The sequence below is a fragment of the Rosa chinensis genome, chromosome 4 (assembly GCF_002994745.2).
Source record: "Rosa chinensis cultivar Old Blush chromosome 4, RchiOBHm-V2, whole genome shotgun sequence".
Lineage (NCBI taxonomy): Eukaryota > Viridiplantae > Streptophyta > Magnoliopsida > Rosales > Rosaceae > Rosa > Rosa chinensis.
Window position 1 is genome coordinate 10675096 of NC_037091.1, and position 20688 is coordinate 10695783.

Below are 20688 nucleotides of genomic sequence, written 5' to 3' on the forward strand. Positions count from 1 at the left end.
TTGTCTAGATTTAACCCGATACCATGAGAGGAAATTGGTACTCTGGGTATATTGTCTTCTGGGACAAATCTTTGAGAATTTCTTTCTCCATTTTTGCCCGTAGGGGCTTTCTGTGTATGGAGTTTTACTTTTCCCTTTTCTCTAATGATGGAAGTTTTTGAGCTTTCTCCTTCTTCCATTTCAATATCCTGATAGGGAAGGAGTTTTCTTTCCTTTCCTGGTTTGAAAATTTTCATTTCTTCGATTAGTTTTTCTAATCGTTCAGGATCTTCGCAGAATTCTGCTTCATTATAGAGATCATAGAGCTTTTGTGCTCTAAGCAGATTTACTAGTCTGTTCAGATCAGCTTCTAATTCTTCTTCAGTGATGGATTCTGATTGTTTTTCAAAGTATTTAGTATCACTAACACTAGCTTCTCTAGTGCTGTAGCTTCTTCTAAGAAGATTATTGTTTATCCTGATATTTTCAAGACAGACGTCACTTTTTCTGTGATCGTCAAATTTTAGACTGATATCTCCAGTCTTTCTGCTTTCATAGATTGCCGCTTTGGCATTTTCTGCTAGTTTTTTCTGACCAGATAATTTCCATTCAATAGGAAAAGTTACTTCATTCCAAGTAACCTTGTGGATCTGCTGTGAATGGTTCGATCTTCTGGCTGGTAAGGAAGCCAGTGGTAAGACCTGGGATATTTTATATCCTGGTTTTCGGTTCTACCATGGTACTCATCAATTTATAGTGTATTCTGTATACTATAGCCAGTTCTTGCATATCTTTTTTCATTGATATGCCATATGTCTTAACTCTCAGTCTTAGACAGTGAGCTGCATTTTTCAAGCTGGTTGAGAAATTTGGGAAGCAGTTGAAATAAGCCACTTGATTGCATAAAGATGCCTCAAGGGTTCCCAACAGACTAGCTTGAAAATCTGTTAGTCTATTATCTCTGAGGACACATAGAACTGAACAGTTTATGCCTTCTCGGGTAAGAAATTTTATGCCTACTTGGACTGCTCCAATATGCATAAATTGATAATTTTTTGTTCTTGCTCGGGCAACTTTTGTAGGAGTGATCATCAGTAGATCAGTTTCTCCTGTTGTGGAGGGGGTTGTAAATTCCAATAATTTGAAGTGGTGGCTATCCAACACATCAAATTTTCCCCTTTTATAGATTTGTTTAAAATCTAATTTTGGAATTGCGGAGTTTTTTACCTTCTGTTCAATTTTGTTGAATTCAAATTCTTCAGCATTAAGGAGTTGTACTCCTTTCTTTTTCCCAAAGATGCTCATCATTTTGACATCTCTTTTTTCTTTCGGGTATTCGTACCGGATACTAGTTTGACTAGTAGATGGTCCAAGAAAAATCATGTTTGGAACAAGATTCTTCTCAGGTTTTTCTAATGGTTTAAATCCATTATCTTTCATTGGTTTTACTGTAGGCACTTTCTTATCCTTTAGTATATTTTTCATAGAATTCTACTAACATTTGTTAGCTTTTCTTCTTCCGTTTTTGGAAATTCCTTGATATAATCTATTTTGTTTTCCAATTTTTCTAATTGGTAGATTATAGCAGGTAATTTTTCTAGATAATCTTGACATCTAGATAGTTCCTTCAGTAGGATCTGATGTTTCTCATCAGAGAATTTCAGTAGTGAATTCAACTTCTCTAATATTAAATCAGACATTGTCCCCATTGGGGATTCCCCTTTTGAGCTATTTTTACAAGCTCTGATATCAGTGAGGTGCGGATCTAACCAATGCTCAAATAATCAAGAGGTTTTTGTTCCTCTTGAAGAGCATATAAGATATCTTCAATATCTTGTTCAATTTTATAGATTCTTGTTTGCAATCTATAGATGATATCCCAGTAGTTGAGAGTTTCTCTACTAAGATTATCTCTAAAGTTTTTCAACTTTCTCAGCTTTTCTCTTTCTTTTTTCAATTCTTTACTAGTACTGTTACAGATAGCAACTAACTCAAGTCTGTCAACGATTGAAATTATGAATAGTAATTTTAACTGCTTACCTTTGAATATAGAGGATGGATTATAGCTGCAAATATGGTCTAGACAAATAACTTCAAGATGGGCCTACCACGCTTTATAAAAAAATAATAAAGATGTGATAAGAAAGAAATAGATGATGGAGAGGGGTAGTAGTGGGATGAATAGTGAGTGGTTTTGAAAAGTAGGGAGAAAAGTTGGAAAGTTTTGTGTGAGTGGGAATAGAAATAAGTTATTGGAGTGTATGAGGAGTATATTGCTAGATTTGGTGTGTATGAGAATTTTCCCTATATATATATATACAGCCCCCCTTCCAATGAGGGATCTGTATTTTTTGCCAACTTGAGGGATAGGTTCGCAGCCCTTGGATTTGCATTAATGAGGTTCGACGGTTGAGATTAAATTAAGATTTTGACCCCTTTCTAAGACCGGTAACCCGAAAACTGAATAGGGTCAGTCAGTTTCTCTATCTCCTCATTCTTTCTGGCGAATAACAGCGCTCGAACAACACTCTTCGCACCTCAGCACCATATATTTCTTCAAATTCTACAGAAATCAGGTGGGTTTTCTTTTCGTTGTGAGTATTTCATGAGGGATTCGACTTTCTAATAATAAAAACAAAAGCTATAACCTAAAATCGATCCTCATCCATATTCAGCTTGCGGTGGCTCTCCACCTAAAACAAAAACTTCTTACTTGGCTTGTGGGGACTCTTGTTCAGGTTTTTGCCCTTGACATTTTTCTTCTTCTATATTTAGTTTCACAGATCGATCTACATATGCTTGGATTTCTGTATAATCAATTCTATCTGGGTTGGATCATTGGAATCCGAATTGGTAATCTATATATGTTTGGATTTGTGTATAATCAATATAGTCTTCCTACCACATGTCACTCTTGATTGACTCAATCTAGTAAAACAAATGTATATAATTAATATAGTTTTGTATTTTCTAAATTAGTAGTCTGATTATGTGCAGCCTCCTCCCACAAGTCATCAATTTCCTGGGAAGTTTATTGTTGATGCACTATCACTGAATTTTGTTTTGTCAATTTCTATATATATTTGAGTTTATAGGCTTTCTTTGGGATACACAACTTAGTCATAACCTGCAGGGACAAGTTTTCTACCTTACTTTGCTTCTGAAGAATTTCATTGTGGATTTGTGTCGAATACATCCTTACTTTTGTATAGTCATTATATTAGACACAGTTTTTTTTTTCTGGGTTTCTATGTGTTTGAAAACTGATAACTCTTCATCTATTCTAATTTCTAAGTATTTTCATGAGATATCAAATACGCAGGTGAAGAAAGTAAGAAGATGTATCAGAGCATTTGTAAAATTGTCTGGGAGTTTGCAGTAGACAATTTGGAGTTGCATCAGAGTTGCTAGAAGTCCATATTTGAAATCATGAAGCAGTACAATTCATGTTTCTTTATTGTGCAATTTTACTCTCTAGTTGGCTACTGATGCTTATTGATACATGTGTTGATTGAACCTGATTCTAAAGTCATTGTCACTTTGATTGATTATGGTATGGATGCTCTGCAGCCTTTAAAGCCTATGATAAAAAATTGTCACCCTTCCAAAGCTGTGAAATCAAGCAACAAGGTTGCTAATGTGTTGTTCAAAATTAGATCGGATTCTGAGATTGGAATGCACATTGTTATGCAGCCTCCTCCATAAGTTATTACTTTGCTGCTGGATGATTTATGCTAAACTTCAAGTTTTAGGAGCAAATACCTAGTTTCTGATTTGTTTCCTTGTTTTGCTGGGCATTTTGGCCCCCATTTAACCAAAAAATGTTACTCTAGTTGGATTGTAAAGTAATGTTCTGAACTACTTTATGTATTGTTACTAAAATTATGAGAATGCATAATCAATAAAAATTGATATATTATAAATGAGAATAGAACAAGCACCTGTCATCTACAGGTCTATAGTTATCAATATGGACTACAAAAGCTTAAATAAATCATCAATACAAATCGCTTCTTCAAGTACTTTTTTTTTTGTTTTTCAAGCGAGAAACAAAACATTATCAATAGAATGCAGAGAAGAAAAGCAATACATGGACCATAGATAAACAAAAACTAGAGGATACCAATACGATGAAATAAATTCACCAACACCACAGCTTACATAGTAACACACCACAATTTACTGTAGTTGGAAGTCACTAAAGACTTGCAATTCTCTAGAGAGGATTACACTACATGTGTGCAAGGACATAAACCTCATCCAAATTAGTTTTAGAATATAATAACCTCTTCTTATCTAGCATTTCAATTATAAAGATTACAAGGTCTGCTTCATTACAACAATCACTTTGTAAGCACATCATGGTTCTCCTGTTGTTGCTGATAGTTCAATGGCCTCCTGGAAAGCATGATGTGTGGCTTAGGATGCATTTGACATGGCTCTCCTCATTGCTCAACAGATAATAAACTTTACTTATTAGCAAGAACTTGTCAGACACCGTAATTAGCAGAAGAGAATTGGTGCCTACATGGTACAACTAAGGAGCTTTAATTTCTTCTATGTCTGCAGTCCACACACAACTTGCCTAGCATATAACAATACGTGCAACCTAGCCACTAACTATTTAAGGTCACAAAATAGCCATAATTTGATATCAAACCAACCAATTATTAGATTCCACAGCAAACACCATGGAGGACTACAGTCCTTGAGTTTTCACAAGTGTTGGAGCTTTAGCTCTATACTAATTCGCCGAATACGAGTCATTCCTTGCAAAATGTTGGACATTCTTAAAGATTAGGTGATTAACAATAACAATGCATTGACACAAAACAATACAGTTCCAATATTTCCATTCAGATTCTAAAATTTCATAATGGTCCAATATATGATGCCGCATTCGCACTCAAAGCATAATAGTTCAAGATTATTCATAGGGTTATTATCATAAATTGTACCTGAACTTATCCTCTATCTTATCGATGGTACCTGAACTTCAATTTTGATCACAACCAGTACCTGAAATCGATTTCATTTCAAATGGTACCTATCACTAACTTTCGTTAATGTTCCGTTAAAAACTAACATGTGCAAAACACATGACCTATATTCAAGAGTAGTTTGACAAAAATATCCATTTAAATAATTTTGTTTACTATATATTTTGATCAATTAATATGTTAATAAAAATAGAAGTTCAATTAAAAATAGAATTAAAAATGTATCTCTACCCTCTCATGAAAATAAAATTTAAAAGCAAGATCTCAACAAAAAATTAATTTGTTTTATAGATACAGACAAAACATTTCAAATAAAACTATAAAATATTTTTTTGGACAAACTATAAAACATTTAAAACCAAAAGCTTCTCAAAACTTTCGTAATTCTTTTTTTTTTCCTATCATTCATATTTTTAATTGAAGTTGAAAGTTTTTCCTTTGATAGTCTCTTTATAGCCACAATATAAGTGAAAATAAGTGATATTACAAAAAAGAAGGTAATTACAAATTTATCCTTGAAAAATGAGTCACATGTTTGGCACATATTAGTTTTTAATGGAACATTAACGGAAGTTAGTGATATATACCATTTGAAATAAAATCGAAAAGTTCAGGTACTGGTTGTGATCAAAATTGAAGTTTAGGTACCATCCATAAGATAGATGATAAGTTCAGGTACCATTTGTGATATCGATAAGATAGATGATAAGTTCAGGTACCATTTGTGATAATTACCCTTATTCATAAAACCCATTCCCAAGACAGGTATGAATGGCGGTGGGATTGCTATGTTTGTGCTCTACCCTCTTATTTGTTCCTAAAGTTTCGATCTGTATGCATTTTCAACGAGCTTTCTTCTGATCAAGCTGTTACAAGCAGACACGCAGATTAGACTAAACCAAAATGCAAGTATGTGAACTTCAATTTTCTATTCAATCAGTAAGAAAGAGATTATAGCTATTGTTTTTGAACTTCAATTTGCATAGCCCAACATCATATCAACAAAAACAAAGAGAAAAGGTATACACTTTAGGAACAAATAAGAGGGTAGGGCACAAACATAGGCTATGCATGTTTATACAACTAGATAGCTGGAAATGGAAAAGCAAGAGTCTTCCCCGACTCTATCCTTGCAGCTCCGACAACATCTCTTCCAATCAATGGCGAAGGGATTGCTCTGGATTGATGGACTATTTCCTTGTAAATTGCTGCAATTGAATTGAAATCTAAGGCAAGAGTGGACTATTTCCCTCAACAAATCATATACTCACTACAAATAGAAAACCCACCTGATTTCTAGAGAAGTTGATGCAAGAGATGTGCTTGACATGTAAATCGAGTGAATTCTCTGAGCGAGAGAGAGAGAGAGAGAGAGAGAGAGAGAGAGAAAATTGGGAATTTGAGAATGGACCCGAGTTGACAGGACCCGTCCCGGATTTCACCTTGAAATCCGAAGTAGCCCTGCGGGGCCCACCTTAGAAGAAATTCTACCAAAAATTTGGAGGAACTCCCTCTAAAAGTGGACTACCCATAATCTGTAGAAAGTCATTTACACTTCTAAAATAATCCACCCTTAATCTTCTGGAGCCACCATGCTCCCTAAATCACAACATCTCCCATATCACAAACCAATTCTGAAATTAAGAATATTAATCTCTTAGGTTATCAGAGCAATCTAATGTACAAGAGTACAAGAGAATAGAATAAAAGATAAAAGACCAATACTTTTATAATGCGGAAGCTATGACAGTTATGCCTCAACCCCAAGTACGCTCGACCTCAAGCTAAACTGGCCTGCAAACTGGGCATTTGAAACCGAAGGGCCCAGGGGAAAACATTTAAAAACTGTTAGAGTGAGTGGACGAAAAATAAGTAATTTCGAATGAAAAGTAAAATGTAATGATTTCCCAAGTTATTCTCTAAAATCTCGCATGCAGTAACAATCTTGAAAATACTTTTAATCATCATCTTTACTGCGATCTTAATCACGTAAAAATAAAGGGCATCTTGCAATCTCTTAAAATCTCAACCTCAATCCTTTTTAAAACATCATTTTCAAGAGGCTCGTTCGATGACTAGAAAGGACTGCTGTCTAGTCATCTCATGCCATCAGGGAGGGACTGCCACCCAGATGACACATCGGAAGGGACTGCCAACCGGAATAGGAGGCGGTGGATAGAAGGGACTGTCAACTAGCCACAGGTAGTTAGAAGGGACTGCCAACTAACTACCTCATGTCATCTGGAAGGGACTGCCAACCAGGTGACGCATCGGAATGGACTGCCAACCGGGATAGGAGGCGGTGGGTAGAAGAGACTGCTAACTAGCCACAAGTAGTTAGAAGGGACTGCCAACTAACTACCTCATGTCATCTGGAAGGGACTGCCAACCAGGTGACGCATCGGAAGGGACTGCCAACCGGGATGTAGTCTGGAAGGGACTGCCAACCAGACTATTACCTAGAAGGGACTGCCAACTAGGTAATATACGCATGCGCCGAAGATAGCCTCCTCAATAAACTGGACACAACCTCTTTCAATTACTTGCTTTCAGAAAGAAACTCGCTGTTACTTCAATAAAACATTAAAAATTCACCGAAAGCATAACTCAGGATGATCTCGCTAACTCAAATCTCAATATCTCAATAAATCCTCGAAAGCATAAATCAAATACTCTGTAAATCAATAAATGCTTTCAGAAAGGAAATCTCAATCTAACTCAAGGCTGGTAAGTGCGGAGCTCAAAACTCAATAAATCTCGATAATTCAATCATACTCAAATATTTGCTAAATCCTTCGTACTTGTATATCATCATATTAACTGATATTCGAAATCAATAATTCTCATAATATTTTCTGAATCAGTCACTTCCCGCAAATCATTTCCCAACTCCATAATTCATAAATAATTAGCTTGAAAATCTATTGAAAGCCCTCGGGAAGGAAATCCACTAAAAATCCCGTAACTCATAGAGCATAATAAATCTCAAGAAATCAAGCTCATAAAATCATAATACTCAATAATTCAAATAATAAATCAAACCTCAATTGGAAAATAATAATATACTGCATGCACATTTAATTTAAAATAAATGTTCACTCACAGTACTAGTGAGGCGATCACGCATACAAATTCCTTCGTCGAGCAATAGCTCTGTACGTCGCCCTAAACAAAAATATTTTCCGTGAATAACTATTCAACAATTAAATACGATTCCCAAAATCAAATCCTTATAAATCATCTCTCCACTTCTTCACAGATTCAACCCAAATTTTTCCTCTAATACCAATTCGCTATCTTAAAGGTTCCAAGTCAGAACCGAGAGATATCCGACGGTCGGATTCTCGTAAATTATCCTAAATTTTTAGAAATTCATAATCGATTAAAAACTTCTCCAATTCCAACCAAATTCACATATTCAACCTCTACAAAAATTATAGGATTTAACCAGCTAAACACTATGCCAAAAAATGCTTCAGACCATACCCCTCAGACGACAGAAGAGGTTTTTTCTGTTGTCTGATTTTTTTGAACGTCTTTAGACGACAATTTTAACTATTTCTGTTGTCTAAATAGTATCAAAATCAATACTAGATCAATTTTTTCAAGTTTGTTGTAATTTAGAAAACTCAGACAACAGAATTCTGTTGTCTGAGTAGATGAAGAAATTATTTCTTCTTGTGTGGACAAAAACCTCTTTTTGGCTAAACTAAAACTTATCTATCTTTCAATAGACCTAGACCCGGCCCCGTGCTTTCCCACACTTGTGGAAAAAAAAAATCAGAAAACTCATTTTCCATCTCCCAGACCCAAACCTAGCAGCACCTCTTCTTCGATGCTCTTCCACCCTCGTTGGTCTTTCATATCGATCTACAAACCAACAACCAAAGCCGGGTCAAGTCAAGTTCTTCAAGAAAATAGAAATTGAAGCGTAGAGATGAGAGAAGACAGTACAAAGAGAGAGAAAGTAGATCTGGTTTCTCAATTCTCCATCTTCTACCTCCGAGCATCATCCGGCGACATCGCCACTACCAATGGACTCTTCGGCCTCCAATTAGTTGACCCGGGCTGCGTCATCCAACGATATCGAAAGTCAGCACCACATGCTTCCGACTGCGAGTCCGGATCTACACCCAACAGAGATCACAGAATCGGGAGTGATTTGGGGATTTAGGGTTTCGAAATCGAAAGCGTCGTCGTTTTCGAAATGGCGTTGGGCAAGGTGAAGGAGCTCGTCTCGTTCTATCCGTTAGTCATCTTCAAGTTCTGTCTACCTCTTCATCTTCTTCTGTGTGTCTATATATATAGAATTGTCGATCGTTTTGAACCAATTTGGAAATTTGACAATAAGATATTGTTTCGCATCAACAAGCTTTGTCCTCACTGTGTTTGAGTGAAGCAGCTCTTCGTTCTAAAATTGGGAGTCCAGTACAAGGCCATTGAATTGGACCAAGAGAGTCAGTACCCACTCTTCTCCTTTCAAATTCGTATACTCATTATTCTTATATATGTGTATACCGTATATCTGTACATGTATCTACTTATATATGTATAGTTGGTGAAAATCTTGATTAATGTATTTGAGTTTGTGATGCAGTGTCTATCTATATGCTTCAAACTAAGGTGATGTAACTAGACTTGGATTTTGGTTTCGGTCTCGGTTGGTTTACTTGCGGCATGAAACACAATGATCCTTTGTGTTGAGTTTTGTGAAGTTTGAAGATGGATTATAGATGATCAGTGATAAATTAGACTTGACGATAGGCAGTGATAAATTAGACTTGACGATATTTTTTTTTTTTTTTGTTTGTTGTAGTTGACAAAACATGTTTGTGGCATATGCAAGAAGTGGAATCAACCTGACAGAGGAAGTTGGGTGAGAAACCTATAAGTTATGCTAGGGTTGTAAAAATTATAGTATTTTGTCTTTGTTCAGGCTCTTTTATATGTTCCTATTTGTTTATTGAATGGTTTGATGAGGATAACTGCCTATTTGTTCTTAGGTTGTTGAAGGCCCTTGTGACTCTGTGCCTATTCCTGACGGGGCAGCTCTATCAGCATTTCAGTACTTTGAAAACGTCAGAAATTTCCTTGTGGCTGTGGAGGAATTGGGGCTTCCAACCTTTGAAGCCTCTGATTTGGAATAGGTTGGTGCTAAGAATACATTTATGGCTGTGCACTTGCAAATTTTTTGTTTTAGTTTTGTGGTGACACTTATCCAAATTTTGAGTTTACAGGGAGGACAATCTGCAAGTACAAGGATTGTCAACTGTGTTCTAGCACTAAAATCATATAGTGACTGGAAACAAGCAGGCGGAAGTGGATCATGGAAATTTGTTGGAAACTTGAAACCACCTATCTCTGGGAAACCCTTTATGAGAAAAAATTTTGAACCATTCATGAGTTCTTTTATAAGGACCTTATCATGGAGTGAAAGATCGCAAGATAGTTTCTCCAGTGAAGATCCCAATGAAGCAGTTAGTGAGATTTTCTGTTTCTTAAATTTTCTTTTACATTCATCAGATAATAGAGTTTAATTGTTTTGTCTTCTAATTTTCAGAGTTTTTCTCATTCCTTACATAGGCTAGTACGTGAAGTTCTTTTGGACAAAAAATAGGAAGAAATTCCATTTGTAAGTATCTTAATAAATTATACTGATGTGGATGGGAGTCAACGGAAATTAAATCCAATTTTTTGTCATGAAATAACTGTGGAGATACTTAAGGAGGCTTTCTGTTATTCAGAAAAATATATGTGCAGTTTCATTGTTTTGGATCCTGCTTCTCGAACAGTTTTGGACTTCTACTGTTTTGTGTCATTATCTTTAGGAAGATGAAATATATGTGCAGTTTCACTATTAATTACTAGGTTACTATCAAGCTTCCATGGATGATTTACTCTGTTTGATAATGGCAGGTAAAAGCACCTTCCAAAGATAGCCCTGGCCCTGACTCTGACTCTCCATCTCTTTCTGAACCTGGTTCTGGTGATATCAAGGTATGTCTGCATGCATTTAGATTCTCATTCACCATACTGTTGTGAAAATGCAAAAGACTTGATTCAAAAGGATAGCATTTTGTGTAACTTCGATTGATTTTGCAATTGGTGACATTTTCTTTTACTGATGGATGATTTAGAATGAAGAGAAAGCTGCGACTGAAATAAAGAAGGACGATTGTTGCAATCAAACATATGACCATCAAGAGGGATCAAAAGAAAAATATTCAGGTAAACTGCAGTTGTATCATAATAGCTACTCCAATACTGCAATCTGTCCTAATTAAAGAAGTACTGGTGAAATTGGTGCTAATATCATGTAGGAATTGAAACATAATCTATATGATACAAAAGCAGGAATGAAGTTTCTACAAATGAAGTACCAGGAGGATTTCAACAACCTAGGTAATATATTTAAACTAAAATCGGTTTTATTCTTTTTCTTTCCAAATTCTTAATAAGGACCATAATTAGTTTTGCAATGTATACCTGCATGGTTTGGCTCATGCAGCATTAGGATACCAGAAAGTTATTCAAGAACATCGCCACAACACATCGGTCGTTGCTGTAAGTGAATCTCATTTCCCAGATCTACATGCTCAATTCTTCTTGAGATGATATTTTTTGGTTGCTTTGCAGAAATGTTAGTGTTGGTCCATAATATATCAAGTTGTTGGAAGATCCTATAATCATTGAGCTTGCATTAGTCTGTAACTTAGACATGAGACATAAGACATGAATATTGTTCCTTAATACTTAACTGATCACCTGGAATCATGAATGAATTTATTTCACATTTGACAAGGATACATACGAGACAGTGCATTTGAACCGCAATGTTGGGCTGCTCCAGGGATACATATGATACCAGCTTCTACCTAGGATTTCCACTTTTGTAATATGCAAGTATAATTGTAGGTAATATTCTTAATTCCCTTCTCTGCAAGTATAATTGTCATTTGTTTCTTAGACCTTCACATATATTAGCTGTTGCTAACAGAATATAAAGATGAAGTGATATTATGTATTCATTTGTACTACAGGTTATTTCAGGTGTCTTGGACATTCTAATCTTCAGATTCCTCCATTTGTTTAGATAGATCTTTTCAGATCATTCTATCTCAAGCATTGAGTATAGGTTATCTAAATTCATGCTTATTTAAATAGTTTGGCATAGTGGGTGATTAACTCTTGTTTTGTTTCCTTTTTCCTATAACTAAGTTGGCCTTTTTTGTTATATATTTCATAAAAGTCATTCGTTGTTTCTTTCCATTTTGTGAATGTACAGATGGTTTCAACAATGAAGAAGACGATCTTTGATGAACAAACTAACAAGGCCTTAAGGAAATTGCAAAAGAATGCTCAAAAGAAGAGAAGGCATCATGATGTGGTTCGAGCTGAATGGGCAAATAATGTTATACAGTTCTAACTTTGGTTCTGTTTAAGGTAGATGAGTAGCACTTGGAACTGCTTTTGTGCATTTATATACAAATGATGGAAAGTGTTGATGAACTTAAATTATGCATGCAGTTGCTCTGTCTAGCTACTCTTTCTTTACCTTATAGGTTTTTGACTTGGTGCACTAGGTAAATGATCGAGATAAGATGGTTTTTTGGTTCTCTCGATCATAATGTAACTGTTGGCTAGGTTTAGAGTTGGAACTATGGATTGTATTTTGGATGATGTTGATGCAATTAATGAAACGTAGCCATCATTTTCAATGTTGATTTTAGTCCAATTTTATGGTTTTGATGATTGTAAATGACTGATGTTGAAATGGTTGAAAGGCAACAGATATATGCAGGTTTATGTTGTATGAAGAAAATACAGCACAATTTATGTTGTATCAAGAAAATAGAAACAACAGAAACAAATGATCATCTGTTGTTTCTACCAAGTTCAAACAATAGAAAAGTAGAGTTCAAAGAGCTCTCAGACAACAGAAGTAGGTGATTGATATGTTGTTTCTACCACGTTCAAACAACAGAAAAGTAGAGTTCAAAGAGCTCTCAGACAACAGAAGTAGGTGTTGATATGTTGTTTCTACCACGTTCAAACAACAGAAAAGTAGAGTTCAAAGAGTTCTCAGACGACAGAAGTAGGTGTTGATATGTTGTTTCTACCATGTTCAAACAACATAAAAGTAGAGTTCAAAGAGCTCTCACACAACAGAAGTAGGTGTTGATATGTTGTTTCTACCACGTTCAAACAACAGAAAAGTAGAGTTCAAAGAGCTCTCATACAACAGAAGTAGGTGGTTGATATGTTGTTTCTACCAACTTCAAACAACAGAATTATGTTGTTGCATACGAAATCAGTCAATCTATAACTGTCGTTGTTCTTCAAATCAGACAACAGAAGCATCAACTAAGCTTAATATTAGTTCAATCAAATGACAGAAACAACAAAAACTCCGTCATCTTACATTAACTACATCGACAGTTATTTTTTGAATCCATTGATGAAGTGAATTTCCAACAACATTAATATGTAGTGGTATGGTGTTTCAGACGACAGATAGACTCCGATTCTTCAATATTAGGTACTTCAGACGACAGATTACTGTCGTCTGAGTGCATTATCAATGACGGAGAATATCTGTCGTCTGAATGGCTTAGAGACGGCAGCCACCTAGACAACAAATTTTTACTTCATCAGACGACAGATCAGGATCTGTCGTCTGAAGCATTTTTTGGCATAGTGAAAAGATATATAATTTAAATTACTGTTTAAACGCCACCACTGTTCACGCACCGCACTGTTCACGCGCGACATTGTTCATGCATGGCCAACTCCTCCTCCGGCCACCAAATTTCAACCACAGAATCATCTCAAGATTCTAAGCACTTTTCATAACTGTGACCAAGTGAGAAAATACCTTGAAGTGCTCCACTTTTGCCGATCAACACAAACCCGGAAATCTCCAAACCCACCAATTTGGAAATCCTTCAAATTCACCTTCCAAACGTGGAAATTCCAGCTAGAAGTCTTGAGGGAAGATGATCAGTGACTCGAGGCGCTCCTAATACAGCCAATTTCACAGCCGAAGATAGCCGGAAACTGGAGAATTTCGTCGCAGAAGCAAACTGCTACAGTAACAATGCTTGCATAAATTCGGGTTTCCGGCCAAATCGCCGATACCCACTGGTACCATCGTGTAGAGGAGGAAGATACGATCCAAGGACAACTGGAATCAAGTCAATCGGACACCGGACGGTGAAGAAATCTGAAAAAGGAGAGAGGGCGACCCGGGGGAAGAGGGAGAGAAAATCAGGGAGAGAGAAAATGACGAGTTACCACAGTAACTCGTCCTATTTATAGAAAGTTACCATGAACAGTAACATTACCTTTTCGATTATAACTTTCGCATACGAACTCTGATTTTTACGTACCACATATGCACACGCTCGGCTTAACGTCCTCTACAACTTTCATGCAGAACATTTTCTCAAATTTTGACCCGAACAAAAAGTCAACTTTTAGGGCCCCCCCAAAATGTCGAAACGGAGCCAAAAAGTAAATGTAAATGTTGTTTACCCATCGAAAGACTCGTAAACTGGCAAATTTAGGTTTGGAACGTTACACGAGTTTACGAGTTGGAGGCTTAGAAAAAGGTGAAAACCTTGGATTTAATCTCAGCCGTTGAACCTCATTAAAGCAGATCCAAGGGCTGCGAGCCTGTCCCTCAAGTTGGCAAAAAATAGGGATCTCTCATTGGAAGGGGGCTGTATATTATATATATATATATATATATATTTACGTGGAATATATATATATATATATATATATCTGGAAGGTGTGGCATGTGATATGTAGATTTTTGATGATTTATATTGTTGAAAGAGTGATTTGGAGTTGTGATGTGACAAATGTGAGTCGGAAGGTTTCAGTGGTAAACCTGGGTTTGTTTTGAGGGCCAAATGGTTTGAAGTTCGAAGGTTACAGTGGTAACCTGGGTGCACTGATATCGTAAGGTTGAACCTCGGCCAAGGTGACAAGTTACGATACTGTTAGGGTGTAAGTCATCGGATGCTTGCACCTTGGTCAAGGGGGCAAGTTACGATACAGTTATCGGATGCTTGTACCTTCTTCAAGGGGGCAGGTTATGATACAGTGGGGTGTAAGTCATCGGATGCTTGCACCTTGGTCAAGGGGGGCAAGTTACGATACAGTTATCGGATGCTTGTACCTTCGTCAAGGGGGCAGGTTATGATACAGTTTGAGCTCTAGTCTGTCGTAGTTTAGGGAAGGTTTCTGGGATTCTTTCTTTAGTGTTTACATGAGATTTGGGATTCCCATGAATTCTATTGTTTGATTTAAATGTAATCTCTTGAACTAAGTTATATGCAGGGATTACTGCCTTTTTTATTGTTTGTTTTAATGTAATCTCCTGAACTAAGTTATATGCAGGGATTACTGTCTTTTCTATTGTTTGATTTATTTATAATCTCCTGAACTAAGTTATATGCAGGGATTACTGTCTTTTGAATTGTTTGTTTTAATGTAATTTCCTGAACTAAACTATATGCAGGAATTACTATGATTTGAATTGTGTGATTTTAGTGATCTCCTGAACTAATTTTCTAAGTAGGGATTACTAGTTTTATTTACTTTAATGATGTGAGTGCAGTTGTGGTTGAGACTCGTAGAGAGTCAAGAAATTTTTTATCACGTCATTGTGGTGATTAATGCTTTATGTTGAGAGGAAAGAAGAGTGATTTCGTAGTTGTGTTTTATGAAGTTAAATGTTGTTGCTTTAATTTATCTCACGAGTTGAGAAATTATAAGCATGAGTGACGTGAGTCATTTTAATTGAGTTTACTCATACGGGCTTAAAAAGCTTACCGGGTTTGTTTTGTTCAACCCGGTGCACTACTCTATGGTGTAAGGTTTATTGTGCGGGTTAGAATATCGATTAATCGTCGTCGAAGCTGAGGGGTACGTTCGGTAGCGTGGACGTCGAAGGGTAATCTTATTTTTAAGTCTTCCACTGTGTAGTGAGTTGTGGTGGGTGTGTTTACTTATTGAATTGTCATTCAGTTTAATTTGTAAACTATCTGTATGTAATATGTGACTTTAAAGAACGAGTCAGTATTGACATTGTGAGCTCAGTTTGTTTAGTTGCTTAATTTAAATGAAAAATTTTGTATGTGCTTTTCTTGTGCTTGTTAAGTTATCGTGTTTTGGATTTGAATTAATTTATTTAAAATTCGAGGCGTGACAGTTTTTCACTCAAGTAAGGTTTTTAACGAGGCAAGGGATGAAACGTCACCACCAAGTTTGAGCGGCACAAGGGGGAGTGTTGAAGGAAATCAGATTTGTGTGCCTATTCAAACTAGGATTAGTTTCATGGTTGTAATAGGAGAGAAGGTTCTAGAATCTCTAGTCCTACTCGGATTAGTTTTCCTTGTAACATTAGAACATGTATTTTGTAATCCCTATATATAGGGCTCATATTCTCAATAATAAAACACAATTCTCTCATTAATCTCTCTCAAACATCTCATTCTTAAACATAGTATTGATTAATGAAATTATACATAACAACTCACCTTAGCGGGGCTGTCAAAAAAGTCATTACCTAAGCAATTCAAAACTACCCTAAAACATCTAAGAGAATCAAGGCGGGACTGTCATCAACAACCAACTGCCTGCAAGCAAGATAACCAAACAAAAACCTTGGACCAAACGATGGAGTACTAGAACCCTACCATCATCAATCCCCATGTAACCAGAGGGTAAGGAAAACCCAATGCCTCCGGCCAAGATTCATACGTATGAATGCTTCCAAGAACCCCAGCGATGGGCTCTACCTCTCTCTAGTGTTAAGAGAGTTTGCTAAGTGTTCTATTAAAAATATGTTCAATAAAAATATTCATTAATAACAATACTTTAAAGGGCATGACAATGTGTTAAGGGAAAATTCTAGTATATGTTGACGTATGCCATACATCAACTCTTTCAAATATTTTAGGCCGTTGGATATAATTAAAATATGAATATATCTAACGGTCTAGAATATTCAATAGTGGTGACCTGCTTACCAGGTAGCCTGTATAATTTTTTTTTTCTTTTTCAAAATTCTGAATTACATATCTACATTAAAAAAAAAAAAAAAAAAAAAAAGAACCCTAATTTGAAAAAGAGGAGAAGACGAGGAAAAGAGTTTCTTTCTTCCTGTCCAGTTTTGTTCTTGTACAAAGCGAGAAAACAAGTACGTAGAATTCTGGTTTCATTGTTTGCACTCAGGTACGTAGAATCCTTATCATCTAGATGCGATTATAAGACTTTGTAGTTGTATGTTGCACCATTATCATCTAGATGATGGGTTTAGGGTTTCCTGTTGAATGTCCCTTATTTTATGTTTGAGCACCGATTCCAGTTGAAGATTAGACTATAGAGTTTAAAGACCTTCGTTTTGGTTTCACTGGTCTTAGGGCTAATAGCAAAATAGAAACAAGTAGGGAGGAGGGCTAATCGCAGCAGTGAAGGATGGCAGCCTCCATAGCATAACTTCATTAATTAAGCTAAATTTTGATGCGGCTTGTGATGGGAGGAGGGGCTATACTGGGTTGGGAGCAGTGTTCAGGGATGAATTTGGGAGATTGAAAGGCGCTTTAGCGGTCCCCCAGGTAGGCAGAGTGAAGCCCAAGGTGGCAGAGGCGCTGGCTCTGCTGCACGGACTGAAATTTGCTGTTCATGTTGGTTTTAAGTCCCTTGAAATTGAAGGGGATGCCCTTACGGTGATTAACACGCTCCATGAGCAGGGAGAAGATCTTAGTGAGGAAGGAAATATATTGGATGAAGCAAAAGATGTGATAAGTCAGTTAGATCATTGCAGCTGGGGGTATGTTCGTCGGAACTGTAATATGGTTGCTCACAAGATTGCAAGAGAAGCTCTTTCTTTTGCTAATCATATGCTTTGTTTACAGTTTGGGCCTTCATGGCTTCATAGTTGTATTGAGAGGGATTCTTCTGGTGCTCTTTCCGCGTCCCAGTTGGGAAAGATTTTAGTGAGGCCACTAGATACCCAAATTGTCTGCTTAATTTATTCTAGTTTAGATATACCTAAATTGCAGTAAAGCATGCATCTGTTGACATGAGCACCTGAATGTGCACCGCATTTAGAAAAATAAACAGTTCTCTTTTTTCTTTTTTCTTGTATTCTTTTCTTTTCTTTTGGCCAATAAACAAAGAAGTTGTTCAAGCAAAAAGAAGCTGCATCTTTTTACTGGATACAGAAAATTAACAACTTTGGATAATGTTGCAGAAATCCCAGCAATTTAGGTTTCTTCACTTCCCGGGGACGAAGTTGGTAGCGTATGCCCATGCATTGTTGGCCACGGGATCAGCAACGTGGTCATAGAGGTTCTCAACTGGCCCTTTTCCAGTTACAATAGCCTGAACAAAGAATCTTATCAATTGAGGTCATTGCCAACCGCCCATTCTTGATTTCCTTCACCTTCAGTTCAGCAAAGGCTTCAGGTTTAATTGATAATAGTTGATTTCCTTCACCTTAACTCGTCAATGTCTTCCATATTGAAAATGGGAATGGTCGATTCAGTTTTTTTGACAGCCCTGGAATCTCAAATTAAAAAGCAGTAGATGCTATCTGCTCCCATCCTTCGAGGGCCTCCAATTGATGCGTGCTAATTGCAGCAGCACAAAATTCTTCAAAGTCCATTTTCCTATATGCAAGTGGTTCCATCTGCAATCATATAGTGTTTTCATCAAAAGCTGATTATACTAAATTTTAAAATGTAAGAGAACAAAGAGGATCAAATCATAGTTTAACCAATTGCAAAGGGGTTGAAATATTTAATCAAGCATACTGGTAGCTTGCTGTAGCACATGCCGCAAAAGTGACAGAACTTTAGAACCAACACAAACGAAAGCAATACCAGCGAAGCTATATATCTACAGTAGTATTGAAATAAGCCTTACTGCATTTAGAATATCAACAACCCTTGCCTCCATCATAGCTTCGGTTGAATTTCTCTGAAGAGCCTGCAGAATTTAATTTCCTAACCATAAATGACTTGCATAGTTGCATAGTTTGGAAGTAACAAATAAAAAAGACAAGGAAAAAAGAAAAGTCCTCTTCAGTGTCTACCCTGGAATCTCAAATTAAAAGAACTAAGAGCAGCCCTCTTCTTGTGGGAACTGTACATAGCAGGTCTTCTTCCCATAATCTGGGTCCATCATGAAACACATTGCTTCCTTAACAGCTTTACTGTTATTGAAGTAGTGATCATATTCACTCTCAGCTATATAAGAATAAACAATGATTGATTTAAAAGTAATCCATAACTTGCATGTCTCTCTATGAACTAAGCATTCATACAAAGAGAGAGCTAAATGTGTTATGGTCTTACTTGTTCTATAGCATCCCATAGTATCTTATCAACCGGTGCATGGAAAACATGGTGTATTGCAATTGTCAACTCCGCTACTGCCAAACTGGCTTTAAAAGACTTCCGTGTTTCCAGCATTATAGATGATAACTCTCAAAGGATTTCATCAGATCAAGAATGGGTGTCGAGACTTCTTCTGGGAAGAATTCACCACTATCAGGTAGAGAACATATTTGAGTGACTATTTCCTGCATCGAGGAAAGGAAGATATCAACTACCTATGTTACAGCGAATAATACAAATATTCCACCATTTTAAGGGTGTCATACTTTAATGGATCCAGATCAACCAATACGGCCGTGCTTCTGCACCCATTTCAAATCATTTTAAAATATGATCCAGGCTTAAAAACAACATATCTAATTACAGGACCATTTGAAACCTTTCATTTATGAGAAGAAATGACATAATTGTATAAATGTTAATTTCAATTCTCATCTTCCTTATGGAAGACTCTACCTTTTATGTTTCTGAACATCCTAAAACAAAGAAGATTTTTCATTTTAGAAACGAATACCCTAAAAGACATAGTAAAGCTAATGACAAACATACACATTACCACTCACCCACCAATGGGACTAAACTGATTCATGATTTTACAACACTTGTATTGTCCTGCGTAAGCTGCACCTATATTCTATATCACCAACATATCGTACAAATTTTAATTTTGGAGCAAAGTTTTCCATCTCCGAGACCCAACCATCAGTCACACTTAGAGGACACAACACCAAGCATACATATTGAGTGATAATTAGGGGACAAGATATGTATCAAGCACACCAATAACCAAATTATTAACTCACAAGTTTCACACCAGAACCAAAAAAGAAGGCAGTCGTGCAACCACCGCGGTAGAAACCGATCCGGGAACTGGCCTTTCCACCACCGCCACAGCCACCGCTCAACCGCACCGCAGCTCCGCACCACACTAGCGGGACGAACCGACCAGGATCCAAGCGTCCCCAGCCTGACCCAAAGCTCTTGCACAGCGTTGAAGAAGACAACTGAACAAGACAAAATGAAGAAGAGCCGCCCCCAACCCTCGAGCCAACGATCTGGATCCGGAGGGATCAAGATCAGGGCAAGAGAGGAGGGGGAGGGGTGTTGGTTGCAGATCTGTTTTCTCTCTCGAACTTTAGACTTCTGTATTTGGAATTTGGGGTCATGTAGCGGACGAACGCCCTGCATGTTTTCAGAACCACTTTACTAATAAAACAACGAATGTGTTGCTATAATAGTAAAACTTCATATATTTAAGTAAATTTGCGGTGAGTCCTTTATTGTGTAATAAGGTT

The 20688-nt window shown here is 36.7% G+C and overlaps 3 long non-coding RNA genes across 5 annotated transcripts; 2 read left to right on the forward strand and 1 right to left on the reverse strand.

Annotated features, from left to right (window-relative positions):
* Positions 1-2376: 2376 nt before the first annotated feature.
* LOC112200124 lies at positions 2377-3530 on the forward strand. 3 transcript variants are annotated; one of them, XR_005810177.1, is made up of 3 exons: positions 2377-2555; positions 2655-2717; positions 3302-3530. It is a non-coding gene; the product is annotated as an uncharacterized LOC112200124 (long non-coding RNA). The 3 variants fall into 3 exon arrangements; XR_005810178.1 differs by lacking the exon at positions 2655-2717 and having other exon boundaries at positions 2431-2555; XR_005810176.1 differs by lacking the exon at positions 2377-2555 and having other exon boundaries at positions 2562-2717.
* Positions 3531-10562: 7032 nt separating this feature from the next.
* LOC112196861 lies at positions 10563-11375 on the forward strand. Its single transcript, XR_002935427.1, has 4 exons — positions 10563-10611; positions 10896-10976; positions 11117-11207; positions 11300-11375. It is a non-coding gene; the product is annotated as an uncharacterized LOC112196861 (long non-coding RNA).
* A 6688-nt stretch (positions 11376-18063) lies between these two features.
* Positions 18064-20500, reverse strand: LOC112196062. The gene is made up of 5 exons (XR_002934911.2): positions 20197-20500; positions 19352-19578; positions 19090-19243; positions 18921-18983; positions 18064-18684 (listed from the first exon to the last, which is right to left on the reverse strand). It is a non-coding gene; the product is annotated as an uncharacterized LOC112196062 (long non-coding RNA).
* Between the last annotated feature and the right edge of the window lie 188 nt (positions 20501-20688).